The sequence below is a fragment of the Rhinopithecus bieti genome, unplaced genomic scaffold (genome assembly GCF_001698545.2).
Source record: "Rhinopithecus bieti isolate Rb0 unplaced genomic scaffold, ASM169854v2 scaffold_33303, whole genome shotgun sequence".
Taxonomy (NCBI): domain Eukaryota; kingdom Metazoa; phylum Chordata; class Mammalia; order Primates; family Cercopithecidae; genus Rhinopithecus; species Rhinopithecus bieti.
The window spans coordinates 741,352-763,107 of NW_016814421.1; the positions used below are offsets into that span (position 1 = coordinate 741,352).

General features: G+C 38.6%; 1 protein-coding gene across 14 annotated transcripts in view; it reads right to left on the reverse strand.

The window, feature by feature from the left end:
• The window catches only part of TCF4 (transcription factor 4), a 371,585-nt gene that overhangs the window by 195,363 nt on the left and 154,466 nt on the right, over positions 1-21,756 (reverse strand). For 2 of the 14 annotated variants that reach the window (XM_017850146.1, XM_017850141.1), the window contains exon 1: positions 7,178-7,487. The exons of 9 other annotated variants lie outside the window; for them this stretch is intronic. The gene's annotated coding sequence lies outside the window, so the exon portion shown is untranslated. Of the gene's footprint in view, positions 1-7,151; positions 7,513-21,756 lie in introns of those variants that run through there. 3 more of the 14 variants (XM_017850140.1, XM_017850142.1, XM_017850144.1) reach the window with 3 other exon arrangements.

Here is a 21,756-nt window from a genome sequence, read left to right on the forward strand (position 1 = left end):
GACAAATAGTCATATTTCAGAATTTCAATGGCTTATCTATCCCCTTTTAAGTTCTATTCCCAACCTAGTCCAACAAGAATACTCTCAAATATAATCAAGCCAAGGGGAATATGAAAGCAGTGAAAATATGGTTAATTGTGATATGCAAGCAACCACTTCAAAAACTCAAGACTATTACAAACGTTGCATGTTATTTGAACTATCAGGACTATCTATTTAGCAAAAACACACCCAAAACAAAACCTCACCTTTATTTCCAAATAAAAACAAATTAACTGCCATGCTCAGTATTAAGCTAAAACTTTATAATCATGGTAAATATCTGATCAGTTATATAAAAATAAAATGAAACAAAACAAAAAACAAAAAAAACCCAACCTTGAAAAGTAAAGTTAAGAACCTCACACACCAGTCAGTTTCTATCTGAGGAGCCAGCAGAGGGCGCACATGCCCCAACAAGAGCCGCCTATGGCCTGGCACTCCCCAAACTTATTTAGTACTAAGTCTCACCAAATCTGTATGGGGGAGGAGCGGTACAGTTGGCCAATCAGTGGCATTGATAAAACTAACGTGCTCAATTTAGGATCGGTAAGAAATATACACAAGTACACTTTAGTATTAAATACTGACTTTAACAGACGTTTCTTAGCTGCTCCATGGAAAGTTGTTCATTAAAAAGATTTGTACAGAAGTGAGCTTCTGTCAGTTTTCAAGGTCACAGTAGTTTTTATTGCCCCATCTGACCTGTATGAGGACTTATTTGTAATGCATGAATTTATAGAAGTAAATTAAATATTAAATTTCTAACATAACACATATTTTTGTAAGTATACTGAATTACCCTTAGCACAGTCTCTTTTAGTGTGTATATATTTCTGTGTGTCTTATACAAATCTATGAATTAACTTTTGTAACCCTAGAGCAATCAAATATGTAGCATTTAATGGATACATTGAGATATGTGAGTTCTTTATTTTCCCTCTGGTTTGTGTTTGATTGTTTACTTGCGAATTGTCTCTTCTGTGTCTCTGTATCACAGTATTTGCTTTGGGGTTACAGTAGTTATACCAGAAGAGTACCCCACAGCTATGTATGTGCACATACATACAGGTAGGGCACTGTTTATTGTTTTAAAGAAGTTTTCCTATAAATGCAAAAGTCTCAAATTGTTCCTAGTACTTTCTAAGCTTGTTGAAACAATAGCACAAATTGAAAAAAAAAAAAATAGTTCATAAAAGCACCAAATTAAAATGAACAAAGACGATATTATTTACTTTTACAGATAACAATTAAATAATCCACAACATATTCGATCTCTAATTTCAAATAGGTTAGAATGAATGGAAGGCCTGCCCCTAAGTTTCAAGCTAGAAAGCCTGGTAGGATAATTAGCTGCCACTGTCCCTCCACCTAAATGATCTTAGCCAAAAAGCTAAGAAGCGATTCCTAAATGATTATTTCAACCTCACCTCTCTATTCACCAAACAAAAACAAACAAGCCAAGTAACATATCTATCTATCTACCTATCTATCTATCTATCTATCTATCCATCTATCTATCCATCTATCTATATTTTAGCATTCTTCATAAACTTGAGAGAACTTAATTTATAGACTCTAAAAACCAGGTGGCCTATGTTACACATAGGTCACAATAAGTAATATGCCTCCTTTGGCCAATGTGGCTAACACCATTTCTGCCTAAGTTAAAATGACGATGTTTCATTATTCCTAAGCTCTCAGTTCTGAAATGTTTGCACAATCTGTTAAGTCCAGGGAAATTTAAATGATTTTGACATGCAGCCTGCTAAGGCCAGTGACGGGGATAATGCCTCTTTACGTGGGCAAAATTTTGTGGCATATAGGTCACTCTCTTAAGGGGAATCAACTGTGTGTCTCTTCTTTGCATTTCCACCACAATCCTTCATCCTGCAGCCTGGAGCTGAGAGTGAAATGCAAGAAAGGAGCTGAGTGCTCAAAGCAAAAATCTGCTTCCAGGACAATCCATTATATCTGACAAGTTAAATGTTCCATGGTAGGCCATATGGCATCAGAGCAGGCCCGACGATGGAAGAGGGGAACTCAGCAAATGCATCACAATTAAGGAGTTTGGCTACAGACTTTACTTTGAATTACTTATTTTGTTTTATCAAAGTTTAAATGCAGTCCCCCACATTTTCAACTGAATTCCTTTGATGAGACCATTTTTCAAGAAGCATCACAATTTCTTTTCTCATCCCATTACTGTGAGCCCTTAAATCTATCTATAGGTGAAGGTAGACATGGCCATTTTTACCAAATGGAGTTTCAAAGAAGAGGACCTGTAGCTGCATTTTTTAAATGTCTTCAAGACAAATACTATGTAAGCCCTATCTGCTCACTAGATTAGGATATGTAAATGAAAGTGATCATTGGATTGGGGCATTTAAATGAAACTGATAGAACATTAAGTGAAACCAGTTTTCAATATTAAGTCTAAAAAATCTTAAAAGAACTGACATATTCCTGTTTCTTCTGTGGTTTACTTATTATCTATCAAATGAATGAATGGACTGGACTGATTCTGTTGAATTTATCTCCTCCTAGCATGGCACCAAAAAGGAACTCTGTACATCCTGCTAATACCATGTCCCAGAGACAAGTTTTATAAGCTCCCTAAGACACTCTGATGATTAAAACTAAGTTGCCTAAAATAATATTTGTCATTAGGGACAATGTAATGTAAAGATTGGTACTGAATCAAGATATGCATTTATTACATTAAGGCAGGGGAAGATAAAATTGATAAAATCATTGAAATAGTTAATATTACGCTACAGCATGTTACTCTTCTTTTAAATTAAAACAAATGTTTTATTTCTCCCAAAGAATTCTCAGGGGAGATCTGCACCTATAATAAAAACTGAAACAGCATTCAGTAGAAGTATCCAAACTCATCTGCTCCAAAGGTAATTTTATCAACTCCTTTACTTCCTGAGGATGATTTTCTTGAGCAAATTTTTGTGTATATGTGTATCTGTGTGTGTGTGTGTGTGTGTGTGTGTGTGTGTGTGTAGTAATAGGTAGATTCTAAACAATAATGATTATCGTTAAGGAATTCACACTGGTTTGCAAACATGAAATTCATAATGATTAAGAGAAACATGCACGCATTTTTCCAAAAGAGAAAATGTTAAGACTCATTTCCCTAAACTATTTTCACTCTCTATTTCTCCAGAGGGTCACTATTTCCCTCAAATGCACCCGCTTCTGCCTTAATTAAGGATAACATTGTTTCAATGAGCCTGTATATACTTTATAAGAATGAGTCATTTTGCTTTATGTTGAAACTTATGAACACATTTTTTTCTGGTGGTCTTAAAGTTATCATTTGTTAATCTAATGTAATGTTATAGTTGCATCTCCCTTATTTTTAAATATGAGATGATTTACTGAATTATAAAAGACGGTATGTGGGATATGAATTGGTCGTTTGCATCCTGTATCAACAATCAATTGTTAAGAACTGTTATGATGCCTTATATTTTATTAAGTGCTTTTCAACATACATGCTCAAATGAGCTTCCTCATAATCCTGTTAGGTAGATATAACAATTATCATTTATACTTTCATTCTGGATGTGAGAAAAAAGGGATAGTTGGTGGTTAATTTATTTGCCTTAGAGTACACAGCTATGAAAGAGAAGAGTCCCATCTTTTGCCCAGGCCTACCTAAATGTCGGCATTATATTTTATCATGCCATACGTGAGGAAGCAGGGCCATTAAAAAGATGCAGTTTTACTTACATGTAAGTTCACAGACTACACATTTTTACTTTTTATCTAAGAAAAGTAGTCAAATGTTTTGGTGTGTGTTAGTGCCCAGTTTGAAAAAGGACACACCTGGCACATAATTACACTTGCCCACACACAAACATACATACACGTTTATAAAATGTAGCCACATACACCTCAGCACCAACAGAGTGCATTGGGCCATTGTGTACTGTAGATCCTATTTCTGTGTATCCAGGTCCACACTTTTATTACTAATTAAAATGTCCAGACGGTCAAATAACACCTGATCCGAGGGGCTTTTAAGTACAGTAATTGTCAATGCTCAACTCCTACCTTGTTAACAAATTGGAAAATTTGGCCTACACTGAGTTTTACACATACTGTTTCCAAACCATCAGTAAAATGTGGTTAAAACTTTAATAACGTGGACAGAAAATGCCTAAACTCTTTTGCAAGAAAAAAAAAAAAAGTAAGATCTGACATTCAAATCATTACCACGGTAAGAAAGCTTATGGAATCCAACAGAAGGAATGTCATATCATAGCAATACAATTGGGTTTTATCAACAAGAAACCTATAGTAGAGGGTAAGAATGATGTTAGAGCTATTCAACATCCAACCATTTCATGAGGCCCTTTCTTTACATTTTTTGTTTTGCAGGTTCACTAAATGATAAACAATTCTTAAAATATATTTTGTCTTGTCAAGTGTTTTTTCATTTGAATATATGGATACAGATCTTAATCATAAAGCAAAACCTTTATTATCTTATAGAGTTTTTAAAGATATAGATTCCAGAGCGACCCCTGAAATTCAGGTTAGGCAGTGGCTCATGAGTAATATACTTAGGGAAATCACAAATGCTTTAAAAATGTTTAAGCAGTTACTTCCTAATCCTAAGTGGATTCTTTTTTCTCAAGCAAACATTTTTGCAAATATTTAGGTTGCTTTGATACGCAAATGTTCTCCCAAACATTTCCACCAGCCAGCCACTGAAATCTCTCCACAGACCCCAACCAATGGGAAAGTTTGCAAGGGAAATATGAGAAGCGACTGAACGGGAATACTGGCAGGAACACTGGCTTCCCTGCCCACAAACAAATGTTGATTTTGTTGCAATACCTGAAACACAACCTCTGGGTGTCTTAGTGGAACCCCTCCTTTAAAATTCTCAGTCATGGGGTTGTAATTCTCATTGACTGAAGCAGTATCTTCTAGGGAAGGTAAAACTGGTCACCCACAGGTTTCCTATTTCAGAGTTCAATAACTCCAGTAAATGTGGTTTGCTGCTGGACAGTGAAAATCCCATCACTTTAAAAAGAAAATGCCCACAAGAATTAACATGTGCAAAACAGGAAATGGAAAAGCAACAAACAATGCCATGACAAAGGTCCCAAAAAGCCTTACAGGTACAATAAAGGACAACACTTTCAAAAATGTTCCCCTAAAGGAATACGCCAGTGCAGAAGATGTCTCTAAAGTCATCTTTATCATCAGCTCAAGAAATAATTCATGAAAATGAAGGTTTTCTAGAAATAAAAACAAGAAGGTGGCACATTCAAAACTAACTTGTCAACACAGCATCACTGCAATTATTATGTGTAAAAACAATCTCCAATACTCCCTTTCCCTTCCACACACTACTCCAAAAACATCTTCTAAACCTGCTTTTGGAAATAATGGGATTCCCTGATCACAGGACAACGAATCACCCTGAAGTTTTTCTCCAGTTTACTCCGTCACATAAGCCACCAGGGCTAACCACACTGACAATAAAAGCAAGTCCCAGGATTCTGGTGGCTAATACCACGCCAGGCATTACTTGGGAAGTTATGAGTTGGTATACAACTCATAACTTGAATTTGGTGGGAGGAGAAAACTAACAGCGAATTTATCAAAGTGGAACATTCAGCATTATAAAATTACAAGGATCTGCTTCTCGGCGACTAACCTGCTTTTTCACTTCTGCCATCACTTCCTCATTTACACATATTAGAAGTTGGTCAATGATTTCATCAGATGTGGTTTTGACAATAACAGCAAAATGCCTAAAGCCACAGATTTTAAATGAGCCCCAAATTCAGATTTGAGGGGAAAAAGAACCAATCACAGCACGAAGCGCTTTAAAAGAAAAAAAAAAGAGAGACATTATCTTCAGCAGTTATTCTGCACTTAGTTGTACTGTGTGAAAAGAAAATAAAAAAGCTCTATAAAATGTCAGAATTAACCTATCGTTTCAGACTGCTTACAGGTGAAATTCTACCATCTGGATGGGCAGTTTGCCCACACACAAAAAAGAAATAAACTAAAAGGAAAAAAAAAAGTAAAACCCTCTTTTGCCTGCTATTTCACCACAATAGATTTTACAGGAGAGAGGACAGAGCCACCATAATTTTCAGACATGGACACACACACATTTACACACATGCCTGTGTACACACACACATGTTCATGTAGAAACTGTGACAAAATAAAAGTTGGAAGAAGCAAGGGATTGAAATAAAATTCTGTTTCTTGGAGCTCCAAGAGTTTAATAAGAAGTGAAAACCTAGTCATTCTTAATCACATAAAAGGGAAACGAGATTTATTTTAAATTTTTCATTACATAACTGATGATTCTTTCTGTTTTACCGAAATACTCTAAAAAATAAAGCCCCGATATCAAAGTTTCTCTCTTCCCTTAACAAGGCGTATTTATAATCTTTTATTTATGCTGGGCTAGCAACTTTGGGAATTACAATTTAACTTTAAATAAACAGGAAACTAAATCTTAGGAACTCCCAGAAGTCATTTTATTCATCTGAGAGTGAAAATGCCTATAAACGTTATAATTTGTAAAGAATACACTTCTATTTTCCATTTTTCTTAATCATTATACAAACCTTTTACTAAAACACCTGCCTCAGCAAAAAGACCCGTTTTAATAATCATCATTTTTTAACCTAAATATCAAACAGAAAATGAAGTCAGAACTCTGTTTAAGTTTTTCTTTCTAACCTTGAGGGCCAGATAGAACTTTCAGTTTAACTTCAGGCTTGTCTGTCAAACATGGTACCAGGTTGGTATCAAGTGTTTATTTGCCAACCTAAAGTTCCACATTTTGAAAGCAACACACAGATGCTTTCCTAAATTAATAGCTCTCTGTGTTAAATATTTGTCGATATCTCTAGTGTGGGGTTTCTGGGTTTCCATTTTGATTGTAGAGTGTCTCCTAAAATTACATTTGAAGAACAACAGTAAACCAGAAGTGTTGAGTGAGAGAATTATGGGCACATTCTCAAACTCTGACACTAAACCACAAAGGGAACAGATTAAAAGAAAAGCACACACACACACACACAAAAACGCACTATCATCCAAAAAAAAAAACCCACCCTGAATAGAGAAATCGAATACTTGCTTTTCTTTCGACCTTATGGGTAGCACGCCGAGGGAGGCACCAGAAGATCTAAGCCCAAATACGTGACGAAGAGTCGCCAAAAAGCATGTGGATGAATAAACTGTTGTGGCGTGAATCTGCCAGCCAGAGGACAGAACACAACATGCTGGGGCTTGGCTGTCCTAACATGTTTTACTATGTACATTTAAATAGTCTTGAAAGGGAAAAAGAAAGAAGGGAAAAGGTGGAGGGTTTGGGTTTTTTTTTAATATTAAAAAAAAGTTTGCCAGAAATTCTCATACTTGGGTCACAAATAAAAGTACTTTCCTATTATTAAAAAAAAAGAGAGAGAATCTAGTTCTTAGGCTAACACTCATCACATGTTTCCTATGATGGAAATTTAGGGGGGTGGTTTAAAGAGTTAAAGACTCCCTACCATTAATTTGCATCTGGTGCTTTTAGTGTGTGTGTGTGTTTTTTTCTTCCCTGAAAAGTTGGCAGAGCCGCCGATTTTCCATAATGCAAGCATTTGGGAATTGTGAGCGGAATGAAACCGATCCAATCTCCTGACTGCGACATGAATTTTCATTAATTACAACCTTGTCAGCAAAAGCATTATCAAAGCTGAATATGAAAATGCTAATGAGTCCTCATTTGCATATTTTTCTTTGTTGGAATGTCATTAATTATTACATTTTATGATGATGAATGCAGCTGTCGAAGCTCTCCGATGCATAATTAGCCATCAGAATGCCAGGAGCGGATCAGCATTTTTGGGTGGAAAAAAAACAAATTTCACTTCCACTCTCCCCCATCCCAACACCACCAAACACACACACACACGCGCGCATGCACACACACGCACACACAGACTCAGAGCCCTGATGATGACAGTCCTGAGGCCGGACTTTGGGGGAAGTTGAAAAGAGCTAGGTTAAAGCAAATTTATTTTTGCCTTAAAATTATTTTGTTTTTAGCCGATAACAGTCTTATACAATAGAAGCAGTTCTTAATAAAAAAAAATCATTATTCCAGCTTAATTAATGCCACGCTTAATTATAACACCATGATGTCAGCGGTTTTAATTAAGTATTGGCTCCGTTACAAAAAAAACTCCTCACTGCAGTAAGAGTCACAATACACAGAGTTGTGCAAATCATTTCTGTGATATTTTGGTCTTTTGTGGTTCACGAACTATTCAGATATTAACAGGCAGCATTGAAACTCCACGCACACACGCGTGCGGAGGAGAGGCACGCGCGTGCACACACACACACACACACACACACACACACAAAATCAAGCAAAGGGGAAAAACTGTACTTTCCTCCTACATTACTTGGATAGACTTTAGAGCTTACCTACTTGACCACTTTTTTGAGCTAAAGTGTAAGTGAAGATGACAAAACATAGCTCATCCTCTCTCAGCCTCTGGGAACGGTGTTTATAAGTAAAAAAAGAAAAACAACACAGAGCAGATGGGACCATTACACATGACCAAACCAATCAATCACAGATGAAGGGCCCAGGTGCAGCGCAGCCGTGCAACAACGCACCATTTCACAGTCTGTCAGACACACACACACAGTCGTCCATGAGTGACCCTCCTCAGCTCCCCCCGGACCTCATCTGGGGCACTGCGCCCCTCTCGCCTGCCTACACTCCAACTGACATCTTCATAATCGCCCTGTCTTTCTATCTGCTTTGGCTCCTGTAAAGAGAGGAGGATGGAAGGGGTGGTGACTGGGAGGAAGGGGGGATGGGAGGGGAGATGAGGACAGGGGCTCACATCATTGTCACTTATGAGGAGTCCAGTCTTCCTCCTTCTGCCATCCCCATGGACCCTCCCTCCCCAACCACCATCAGAATCGCTTCTCTAACCATCATTATGCTCATTAATTTTTAAGGGTGACTGCTTGGCTGCGGCACCCCAACTGTCTGCCATTAGAAATAGAAATTTTGTTTGTGAGTTTCTTGCCTGTGAGGAAACAAGATGTGTGTCACTCGACAAAGTCATGATTAGACGGAAATGTTAGAAATTAATTAATTGGAAGTGGGTAGGAAGACTTTTCTTAGCCCCCTCCAAATTAGTTAAAATGAGACTCTAGTTACCCACAAGCTTCCAAGGAACCAGCTCTGTCTCAAGATTTTGTGTCTTAAATAAATTCCACAGCCTTTGGCATCCTATGTCACAAACTCATCCAGGAATCACTGAACCCAAATGAAACTGTACATTTGCAAGGGTCACAAGCTTACACTGGCAACATAACTGAAACACCAACTTAAACACAAAGTTAGGGACAGGCTTCCTGCTTTAAACTCAGAATTCCTAACTCACAGCCTAACTTTCTATGGCTTTCAGCTTTCCTTTCTTTAAAACAAAACAAACACAAAGCACAAAAATACCAAACAACAACTGAGGGGGGAGCGGAGAAAGACAGTAACCAACAGAATCAGAATGACAATATACAGCACTGAGGCCCACCTACTCCATTTGGAAAAAAAACCTCATCATACCACATCAGAAAAAAATAGATTGGTTTTATTGATCCAATGAATTATTTAATCATGTCTTCTTTCTTAAGTCTAGGTAATTTATAACAGTTTTTGAGATCTTTTGATACAGTACAAATATTATAAAACGATCAGCTCTATTTACTCAAAATACTGAATATGGACACTTTCTGCAGCTTTAGGAGATGCCTGCTCATTCGAAGAGTGATTGAATCCTCTCGACAATTTAGAATTTATTTTGCCTATTTGGAGATGAGAAGGAGGTTAGGAAAGCACTCAAACCCTCCAAAGAACAACTATATGGCCGCAAAATAGCTTAAAGGATTTATGTTCCAAAATGCTCATGACGTTTTAGGAATTACTGAAAATTTACACTAAGAACAAGAAAAAGTTTAATCAAAATAGACCACACAATCCAGCCACTTTAAGGATTAAGTCAAGTTGTCATTTATGTGAAGCTTCATGTAAATGGTAGAAAAATTGAAATAGAGTACAGGCTAAGTTGGGTAAGAAAGTGTCCTACCTAAAATCTGCATGCCATTCCATATACAGGCAAAGGCAATTTTACAGAACACTAGGCAGACTGGATTCGTTGAAATGGAAGCTTTGTCTCTTAGCATGGGCCCTACCATCAATTCAAACATGTTCTCAAAATGGTTTGATGATGCACTTGTTTTTGGCTTTTCTTTTCTTTTGAGCATTCAGGATGCTTCCCCCATCTCTTCACCAATGAATTTGTCCTTTGGAAACTTCTAAGTATTGAATGAATCTTTCCGTTCCCCGTGGATCCTATAATTTTATGCTTAGTCCTTGTTAGCAAGGAACCTCATATCTGAAGTCAAGAAAAAAAAAACAAAAACAAAAAACAGAAAACATATTAACGTCTTCCATAGCTATGTGGGAAAGGATCACCTTGTGTTCTGAATGTGTATATCTTTTCTTCACGAAACAGACTCTACACATTTGCATTAATAAATTTCTATTTTCAAGCTCAACAGAAATTGCAGTACAAAAAGCAGATGTGTACGTTGGGCTCTTTCAAATTAAATTTCCAAAAGCAGAGCCTATTCTAGCTCAAGATCAAAGGAACTAAAACACGATCTCCTCCCCCTTCCAATATAATTACAGAGATTTCACTTCTTTTGTTACAATGAGCACAACAGGTAAATCTTAAACCTGAAGGATAATGATCAGGTGCTACAGCTCAGCTTTGCTGGGTTGCTGAATCGCTCTGCTCAGTGCCCCTGCTGTTTAAACTATCACTCTACAGGAAGATGGGAAATGCCTAGTGCTCTACTTTATTCTTGGAGATTTGTTTCCTTTTCCACATCAAGACTACACAGAATAGTTCTGAGATGAATACAACCCATTTTTGAGCAGACTTTAAAGAAGGGACATGTCCATCCTAAAACACACACCAAGGGGGAAAAAAAACAAAACATACACACACACACACACACACACACACACACACACACATATTTTCATATATATGTTTTATTGGTAGGCTACCTAAAAACCCTTTTGGAAGGATATGGGGTATAAATAATAAATAAGTGAGAACTGACATGATTGTGAAATGTCATATCCTGGCAGTCCTATAAAAGGACAAGACCTTAGGGAGGCAGAAGAAAGAGATGCAGTCACAGATCATCCAAAACTGAGGTTCGAAAGAAAATCTGTTCCACTTTGGAATGATTAGTATCATCTACTTCTTTGGGGAAGACAGGTAAAGAGAGAACCAAATTTAAGTCAACGCCCAAAAAAAGAGTGAACTTTGGGCAAGCACCCCCTCTAGGCTTAAACATCCTTGAGAGCAACTGCATTCTACATTTGTATTTCCATCTCCCTTTTAAAATTCTTGGTACCTCATTTCATCCTTTGCTGCCCATAGGCATCTGTTCCCCTCTATCTGCCATTTAGAAAAACTCTGCTTAAATTCCTTGTGCATCTGTCCCTTGCTTAGTGTATATTTGTGATGTTTAAATATGGTGCTTGATATTAGAGCAGCCTTGCATGTAAATACAAACACTTTTCTAACCCAGAAAAATATTTCAATGCCCTCTCCCCTAAAGACAATACACAAAGTAAATTAAATACTACCAATATTTTATAAAATAAATATATACTTCTATATATATCATACTAACATACAAACATATACAAACACAGACACACAAAGACATACACACACTCCTCAAAGCTTCTAGTGTGTCTACCAACCAGTGTCATCACAGTATAAATTCCAGTAACAATGTTCTTTCCCAGAATACAGTCTTTTACTTTTAAGGAGCTAGGGTTTCCTAGCTGCTGAATTATTTTTTGGTCATAGATGAAATAAAACACGATTTTGCATAAAGATACCATTTCAAGGATATCTACTCTTGCGAATATAAGGGGCAAAAAAGCTTTAAAAACCACAGTTCATTAGCATCAAAAACCCCAAATCCAACAGGTTTAATTTTTTCCTATATCTCCTCTACACACCCTTCCTTCTCCTTGCCCATTCCTTCATTCTTCCAGCTTCTTTTCCCTTTTCCATACTGCCTTCCTTAAAGAAGAGGTACTGGATGAGGAGAAAACATTGGAGGGGGAACCTGGAAATGTGGCTTCCAAATTTCAGTTCTGCCAATACCTAGCTGTATGAATATCTGTTTTCTCATCTGAATTAGAGTGATTCCTCAGCTCCCTTGAGAAATAGTTACTATTAACTATATTAATAATAAGAATAATGATTTTCCCCATGCCAAACACTTTGCAGTGTAGTCAGATGATTAGCAACATGGATCTGAGAGTCAAACCACCTGGGTTTGAATTCCTCATCCCTGCTCCCAATGAACTAATAACCCTGGCAAGTTACTGAATATCTTGATGCCTCCATCTTCTCAATGAAATAGGACTAGGAATAACATCTACATCATGCTATTGCTGTGAGGAACAAATAAGTGAAGACATTGAATGCCCTCAGCATTTGTATTCATTCTTTCTGATCTGTCTCCACCCACAATGAAAGTTTGCAGAAAAGGGAGTATCTTATGTTCACCACTATATTCACATAACCTAAAATAGTACTTGCTATTTGTATGGAATTGGTAAATAAAAAACTGTTCAGTGAATGAATGAATACATGAACAGATCAAGAAACGTGTTTTGTTCATCATGAGAACCAATCATTCTAAGACTAAACTATTAAATACTTAACTAGATATAATTTACATGGGATTTTGCATGACCTCTGTCTTCAGGAAACTGATAATTTATTATGTGAATGAAAAGTGCAAACAACTATAGTTATAAACATAGAGAAAAATCACATTAGAAGTACATAAAATAAATACTTTGCCAAGTCAGATGAAAGCCAACTCAACTCTGAGGGATGGAAAGTCAGTTCCTATTCCATGATTCCACCAAGAAAACTCTCTGAAAATGTCAACAGTGACCACTAAAGTAGTTAAAGCCAACAGACACTGTTGAGTAGTCATCTTCCTTGATGACCAAAAAAGACAAATCTATCCCCTGCTTCTTAAAAAACTATGCTTGGCATAGCTTCTACAACATCACATTTCCCTTCTCTCCTAGTCCCTGGCATGCTCTTTTGTTCTCAATTGAATGTCTTTAAATCTTGAAAATCCTTCAACTGCTAGGCCTAAGGTCCACCTGTTACTCAAGACTCCATAAGCAATTTCATACCATCAACTGGCATCTCTACGAACAGCTCTTCAATTGCAGACTCTCCAATCAGACATCTCTGATCTGTATACCCTTAAATTCAACTGTCTACTTGATCTCTTCACTTGACTGGTTAAAGGTACCTCAAAATTAACACACCAAACTCATGATCTTCTCCTTTCAACCTAGACATTTTCTAACATTCCTGGGTTTTACAGAAACTAAAGAAGAAATAAGATTATATTACATTTGTTAAGAATCTCCTATTTCTTAGCTCCCATGCTAGATGTGCACTTCTTAAGTTTCATTACTATGCTCTGAGATATCATTATCTTCATTTTTAAGAGTAGTAAAGCTCAGATAAACCACCTCCATTTCATCACAGAGCATGGATTTCAGGCTACATAGCTCAAAATTAAGAGGATACACAATGTTTGGTGTCAAAAAACAATCTTAATCCCTTAGTTGGAGCCTTATTGCCTTGAGGGGTTGTCACATAGTAAGCCTCCCGATTCATACTGGAGAGGGATTTTGGTGAACTGAAGAGAGGTCTACTCAGGAGAAGGAGGAGAAGATAGACAACATCTTAATAGAGCAAAACAGACAATAAAAAAGAGAAAAGTTACAGAAAATAAATGTAAGTGTGGACAAAACTGATTAAACAAAACTATAAAAACCTAGGATATTAAATATATTTTGTCAATGAAAAGCTACAATGATGCAAAATTTTTAAATGCATAAATATATCCATAGCAAACACAGGAAACAAGAACCATCAAAGGCCCACAGATGGGGCATATACGTGAAATGAATCCTTAGCAGGGTTGTCGAAAGTGAAACAACTTCACCTAGTGGCATAATCTCTCTGGCCAGGGCCCTGGGCCATCCACACAACACCAGGACCAGAAATTTCATGGAGTCTTCTCCTCCATTTTCCTGTGGGTCCCTGCAGAAGTTGCAAGTTCTGCCACTTGAATTCATGTTGCCCAACATGAATGACTACACTTCACACCTGGCTTAGGACAAAACATGTTCCCTTCCCTCGCACTAGGTGAAATCAGACTCTGGGATTGCTCTCACTCAAGAAGAAACTTCCATCTCTTCCATGAGAACACTTAAAAAGCCCATTTGGTCAGTTCATCAGTGAGTCCTCATCAATCCAGGTGACTTGCTCCCTACCTCCAAATCCTGAAGATTCCACTATTTAGGTCTTGACATCATCTATCAGAAACTATCACAGTGTGGCTTACTCAGCTACTCAGACACGTAATGGTTGCCTGTCTCCCTGGAGTGACGACCTCTGTGATGGGAATTCCTCTTTTTGCATATGGACGACTGGGGGTTACCAGACAGAGGAAACTAGACATGTTGACGTTAAATGTTACATGGTATATTTTTAAATATAATATTAATATTAGAACATTCATCTCTCTGTATCCACAGCTTCAGACCTTTGACGTCTCCAGCTGTCAGGGAAAAATACTTTTCTAGCAGAGGAAAAAGTAGATCAGCACTCTTATCTCTATCAATCACAAACACATCCCGTTGCATTTTCTGGCTCACTGGAGAGAATTTCTCCCTTCCAGTACTTGCCATGCCAAACTAACCACGATTTGTTACAGGAAAGGACCCTGAGTTGGTGGGGGGGAGCAGAATGGATAAAAGGCAGTTCACCTTTTAGCTTTCATCCAGAGGCCACAACCCTGGCGAAGTCAATAATTTCCAAGTTTTCCACCAGCAAACTGGAAGAGGCAGATTCTTAGCACACAAACAATTATATTTGGGCTCCCAATTTAAAAATGACACTTGCAAGCCATGCAAACCTCCAAAGCAGATGCCCTACTGAAGATACACGGGTGGCCCAAGATCACACAGCTACTGAGCAATGACATTAGGGAATCAAACCCTACTAGGACTCCAGATTCCCAGCTCTTCCCATGCCTACACTTACGAAGACAGAAGCAGAAAGTAGAAAAAAAAAAAAAAAAGTAGTGAGCGAAACAGAAGGCAAGTTAGACGTTTTTAACATTGTGGATGTTGAGGGAGACAGGTTTTAAAAGACAAAACGAACAGGGCTAGAAAAAAATCATGGAATTTGCTGTGCCACTCTAGGAGATGCCAAACTGCCTTGGAAACTAAGTAGTTTTTTGGGAAAGTTGCTGGAATATATCAGACTGAGGTATTGACACATAGGCCTGAAGTGGGTCCCAACTTTCACATCATCCCAGGAGATTTGAAGTAAGTGATCACATTTCACCGAGAAACCACACTTTGATAATCACTGCCAGAGAAGAGAGGATCCATTTGCACATTTTGAAGCAAAGGGAAAAGGAGTCAGGGGAAAGACAGATGATGAAAGAAAATAGAGTTATGAAAAGAAAGGTCCCAGGAGACGCAAGTTAGAAGAAGCTGAAAGATGCAAATGCAAAAAAGGGTTGTCAACAGAATAAAAATGAAGCCCATTTTCTGCTAAGACATGGGGGAAGAAGGAGCCAGTTGGAGTTCAGTTGCAGCTCTTCTAAGATCACCTACCTCAAATCAAGGAACACATCTGAGAAACCTGACAGCTCTTCTAAATTTCTGGAACGCTTACATCCCTTTGATTCCACTTTCTTTCTTGCTTTTTTTTCAGACGGAGTTTTGCTCTTGTCACCAGGCTAGCGTGCAATGGCACGATCTCCGCTCACTGCAACCTCCGCCTCTGGGGTTCGAGCGATTCTCTTGCCTCAGGCTCCCAAGTAGTTGGGATTACAGGCGACTGCCACCACGCCCGGCTAATGTTTGTATTTTTAGTAGAGACGGGGTTTCACCACATTGGCCAAGCTGGTCTTGAACTCCTGACCTCAGGTGATCCACCCGTCTCGGCCTCCCAAAGTGCTGGGATTACAGATGTGAGCCACCACGGCTGGCCTCCACTTTCTTTATGTCTCTCCTTCTCTGAGGACTACCTGACCCATGTAGGGTCTTGTATTTCTGACTGAATGGTGAAGACTTGGAGCAAACAGGATGGCAGCAGGCGGTGATGAGAAAGAAAGATGACTTGGACCCAGGTCACCTCTCCGGCAGTCTAAGGAGATACAGCATTAGTTTGCAGGTCCTGGTGGTATCTCTCATGATCCAGTGTTTCTTCTATTTCAATAAATTTTACTGTGGCACAAACAGGGCTTCAAAATCACTCATGGAAAATGAGACAACTAACGTCAGGGGGATCTTCCAAAGAAATGGCAACTAGAGCCAGGCGCGGTGGCTCACGCCTGTAATCCCAGCACTTTGGGAGGCCGAGACGGGCGGATCACGAGGTCAGGAGATCGGGACCATCCTGGCTAACATGGGGAAACCCCGTCTCTAGTAAAAATACAACAAAAATTAGCCGGGCGAGGTGGCGGGCGCCTGTAGTCCAGACTACTCAGGGAGGCTGAGGCAGGAGAATGGCGAGAACCCGGAGGCCTGGCTTGCGTATGAGACTGAGTCGCGGCCCACTGCACTCCAGCCTGGGGGCTACTAGAGCCAGACTCTTGTCTCAAAAAAAAAAAAAAAAAAATAAAAAAAAAAGGAAGTCATGGTGGCTGGCTCACGCCTGTAATCCCAGCACTTTGGGAGGCCAAGGCAGGCAATCACGAGGTCAGGAGATCAAGACCATCCTGGCTAACACGGTGAAACCCCGTCCCTACTAAAAAAAAATACAAAAAATTAGCCGGGCGAGGTGGCGGGCGCCTGTAGTCCCAACGACTGGGGAGGCTGAGGCAGGAGAATGGGGTGAACCCGGGAGGCGGAGCTTGCAGTGAGCCGAGATCGCACCACTGAACTCCAGCCTGGGTGACAGAGCGAGACTCCATCTCAGGAAAAGAAAAAAAAGAAAGAAAGAAATGGCAACTAGAGAAGCAAGAGGACATAGGGAGCTACCAAAAGGTGGTGCAGGGATATCTCTGAAAGTCAACTCTGTGAAAGTAATAGCACAGTGCAATGGGAGATTTAGGTTTTCAGCATTTAAAAATGATAATCTGGGCTGGGTGAGGTGGCTCACGCCTGTAATCCCAGCACTCTGGGAGGCCAACGTAGGTGGAACACTTGAAGTCAGGAGTTTGAGACCAGCCTGGTAAACATGACGAAACCCTGTCACTACTAAAAAATACAAAAATTAGCTGGGCCTGGTGGCACACGCCTGTAGTTCCAGCTACTTGGGTGGCTGAGGCAGCAGAATCACTTGAACTCAGGAGGCAGAGGCTGCAGTGGGCCAAGATCGCGCCACTGCATTCCAGCCTGAGCAACAGAGCGAGACTCCGTCTCAAAAATGAATAAATAAATATGATAATCTTCCTTTGCAGGCTGAACTGAGATTTGTACTTATTCATCCTCTTCATGAGGTAAGGTAAGTAGCAGGGAGGAAGGAGAAAACTGAGCCCTACTGAAGACTTAATACGTTTCAAATCTTACACTGGGCGCTTTACCCTATACAACCTTGTGAGGTTGGCCTTGTTACCTTCATCCCACACACACAAAAAGGGAGACTGGGGAGTTTAAGCGCTTGAGCCAGGATGTAAACTCACATGTCAGTGAGTGTGGAAACAGGGTCTCCCAAAAAGTAAACAAACTAGATTAATCATCTGTCAGAGAAACCCACTCCTCTACTCGCTACTCTTCACTGAACATACGTGCTACGCTGATTCTACTTTAATTCTGATTCTCTAAATTGCTTCTAAGTGCTTTCCCACTATTTTGCTCATTTTTGTGAAAGATTGTAGACTACTATGGGTGTAAACACTGACCTGAATTCCACAGAGGAGTCTAATTTCAGGCCAGCAGTGTACTTGGCAAATACAAGTCCTCACCAGATGTACATATTTCTATTAATAAAGCAACAGGTCTATACTCATCAGCCTCACTTATCACTTATTAAAAAATAATGATGACAATATTTTCCCTTGATTTTGTGACCTGTAATCCTGCTTCTTGGAAGGTCTTTTTAAAAAGATTCTTGCTGTGGTTTAGCAGTGTGCTGAAATACATGTTTTTAAAAAAGAAAAGTAAAAAGTGCAGTAGTGAATTTGGTAGTCATAGCATCTCGATAACTTACATTTACATCTAATACTTCTAACCTGTCACATCTACCTGCGTTGCCCACCAGGGAAATAAAGTCTGCTGGTTAAGAAAACACATTGCAGAGTCTGGCAGAACTGTGTGCTAAGCCCAAAACATACCAGGAACCAAGAGTTGGTCCTCTATCTGGATTCTTTTAACCTCTCTGTCCCTCCTACCTTCCTTATGGGTGAAACGCAGATAACAAATACTCCTCACAAAGAGTTGCTATTAGATCAAATTTGCAAATAGCAGCACAGTGTTTGGCACATAGGTAACGAGCAGCTACGGTTCCCAGATTCGAAATAATATCAATAAACATGTATGGGCTTTAGCAATAAACATTACAGACACTGTTGGACAAAATTGACTATCACTATTTACAATTTAGCGTTAATGGATCACGGATTTACTTTGCTCTTATGTGGACAAGAAAGCTTTATATTGGTACCACAGATACAAAGACCAGACATTGATCTGGACTGTTTTGAAAATACATGCCTCTGGTGATACGGACTAAGAGACCAGAGAGCCAGGAGATTAAATGCCTCGCCAAATATACCCAACTGCGTGTGCTGTTGATGACAGCAATGTCTATGCAAGAGGTGGCACACGTTTTCAACTTTACGTGTTTGCATTATGTTACGACGGAAACTGTATCACATTAGTGGCTCCCCAGGCTTTTCACTTTTGCTATTCTATTTTAGTTCCAAGCAAGCCTCCTTGGTTTTATGAGCCCTTCCCTCTGCACCTTTCTCCCTGCTTGTCCCTTATGTGCCCAATCATCCATGTGCACGATGCTGACAGAGCCATTTCCTCCTCAGCTGTTACCCTTGAGTAGTTTTCCAGTCCTTTGCAGGCTAACACTTCAAGGCATAATTCCTACCCACTTGCAACTTTTATTCTAAAGGAAATAAAACAAATCAGCCTAAGACTGCCAGAGTGAAATAATGTTTTCAAATGCTTGTCATACACAAAATAGTCTCATTCAATGGTCTTAACGTATAGAGCAAATAAATGAAAGCAAATCTTCTCTATTCACTATGCTCAACTGTATTTCTCCTTTTGCTTCTATGCACTGACTTCTAGTATCCTCTTCTCTTTATTAATTCTGCCAAAAAAGTGTTCATTGTAATAAAAACTCCTTACTTACAATAATTCACCTTGAGTGACAAGCAAATGTCTACTTCAATCACTATGTAGAATTTTTTTGTTTGCTTGTTTGCATGATAAAATCTTGAGATTTTTCTGTTATTGTGATATTGTTCAAAACTTCAAAGAAGAATTCTGGTTCTGGTAATGTGTTTTCAAACAGGAATACAGGACATTCTAATCACCTCTCAAGAGTGTGTGTGTGTGTGTGTGTGTGTGTGTGTGTGTATGTGTTAATTTTGGTAGGTACACAGTAGGTATATATGAGGTATATGAGGTATTTTCATATAGGTTTATAATGTGTAATCATATATGGGTAAATGGAGTACCCATCAACTCAAGCATCTATCCTTTATGTTACAAACAATACAATTACACTCTTTCAGTTACTTTTAAATGTACAACTAAATTATTATTGCTTATAATCACCCTGTTGTGCCATCAAATACTAGATCTTATTCATTCTTCCAACTCTTTTTTGGTGGCCATTAAGGTCAAGTATTCTTATTTAACAAATAAACCTTCTACTCTTAAGTTCTACTCTGGTGAATTGAAATACTGATTGCATTAAACTGTAGTTCCTTCTCTCAAATGTGGTTTGCTTGCTTGCTTAACCCAATGCCTAATGCAGTGTGAGTGAGAAATAAATATAAATTATAGGTAACCTTCAACTTTACCTGTAAATATGCTGAGTTAGGAATAAGTCTATCTGTAGTTATCAGCTGAGGACTGCAAATGATTGCAAAGTTATTTTTATTAAATAGTCTTAAATTTGGCTCCATGATATTGGCAAATGCTGAGTCTGTAACCGTTTGGATTACACATACTTCTGGCCCATTTTCAAAACCACTAGCACCATGTTTACTGTTTGTCTCTTCCCCACTTGAATAAAAGCTCCACAAGGGCAGGCATTATTTTCTGCCTTGTTTCCTGATGCCAAGTGCCTGACATATAGTGCTGAGTATATATTTGCAGAATGAATGATAAACACTGAACATGGCTTGTACAGTCCTTCATGAGCTGGCTCTCATGTTCATGTAGAGCCTACTCCTCATACCTTTCCTCTTCCAGTGATGGGAAGGAGACGCACAGTCCTCTCTCTACTTCTAGCCTTCTTTAGATCTGGCTGCTCATGACTCAAACACGCCTCCATCCATTCCCATGTCAGCTCCCTTTGGCTGGCTGTTTTCCTGATCACTCAGATCTGAACTTAAATGTCAACTTCCCGGACTTTCTCTGTGCTATGTGCCTCCCTGTTACGAGCACCCACAGGACCCTGTATTTCTCTTGGCCTGTTTACTACATCCTGTGTCTTACGGCAGACAAAACGTAACTTCAAGTATGTGGTGATAAGGGGTGTATCTCCAACACCAAGCCATGCAAGTATGTGATACAAATCTAATGCTCAATAAGCATCTGAGGAATAGACTTAATGAATGACTTAATACTATTTATGAAAGAACCATAAGAAGCAGCTATCTACATCCAGAAAAACTGATAGTAATCAGTACATGATAAAAGTCAAATAAGCTTACAAACAACAGAACTTAAAATCCAATTATGCAATATGTTTTGAGTCTTTCCAAAAGTTATGGATATTCTTGAACCATTAATAGTGGAATATGCCTTCAAATAAACCTTCACCAATCAAGATTCTGTATTAGAAAAAAGTTCCTGAGTAAAGAAATGGTTATTAACATCCAGAGAAACAATTTTATATGATTAATAATTTAACTACTTTATTCATTAAAATAAAACTGCTTTAATTCTCCGTAAAGGTTACATTTTCAACTTCCCAAAAATTCTCAATAAAAGCAGGCTTTAATAATGTCAATGGTAAAATGGTATTCTACTATGACGTAAGAAAACAAGTAAATGAAATTTCTAAATACATTTTCTTTCTGTTTGGGCCACGTATTACACGACGTAGAGGAGACATTAACTGATTTTCTCTCTGTATCTTAATTTTCTTAAATTAAATATACAGAATTCAACAGAAGCACAAAAGAAGTGAAATAAAAGATACATGAAATCTAAGAGGTGAAGGTCTACCGCCACGGCCAAAATGTTAGCCGGGGACCTCATATGAGCCTATGAAACTGCAGCACTGTGCAGCCTGAAGTCAGGTCTGTATCCAGAATGTGAACAAAACATTTACCTGTATGTGAAGAACCCACACAGACAAAAAC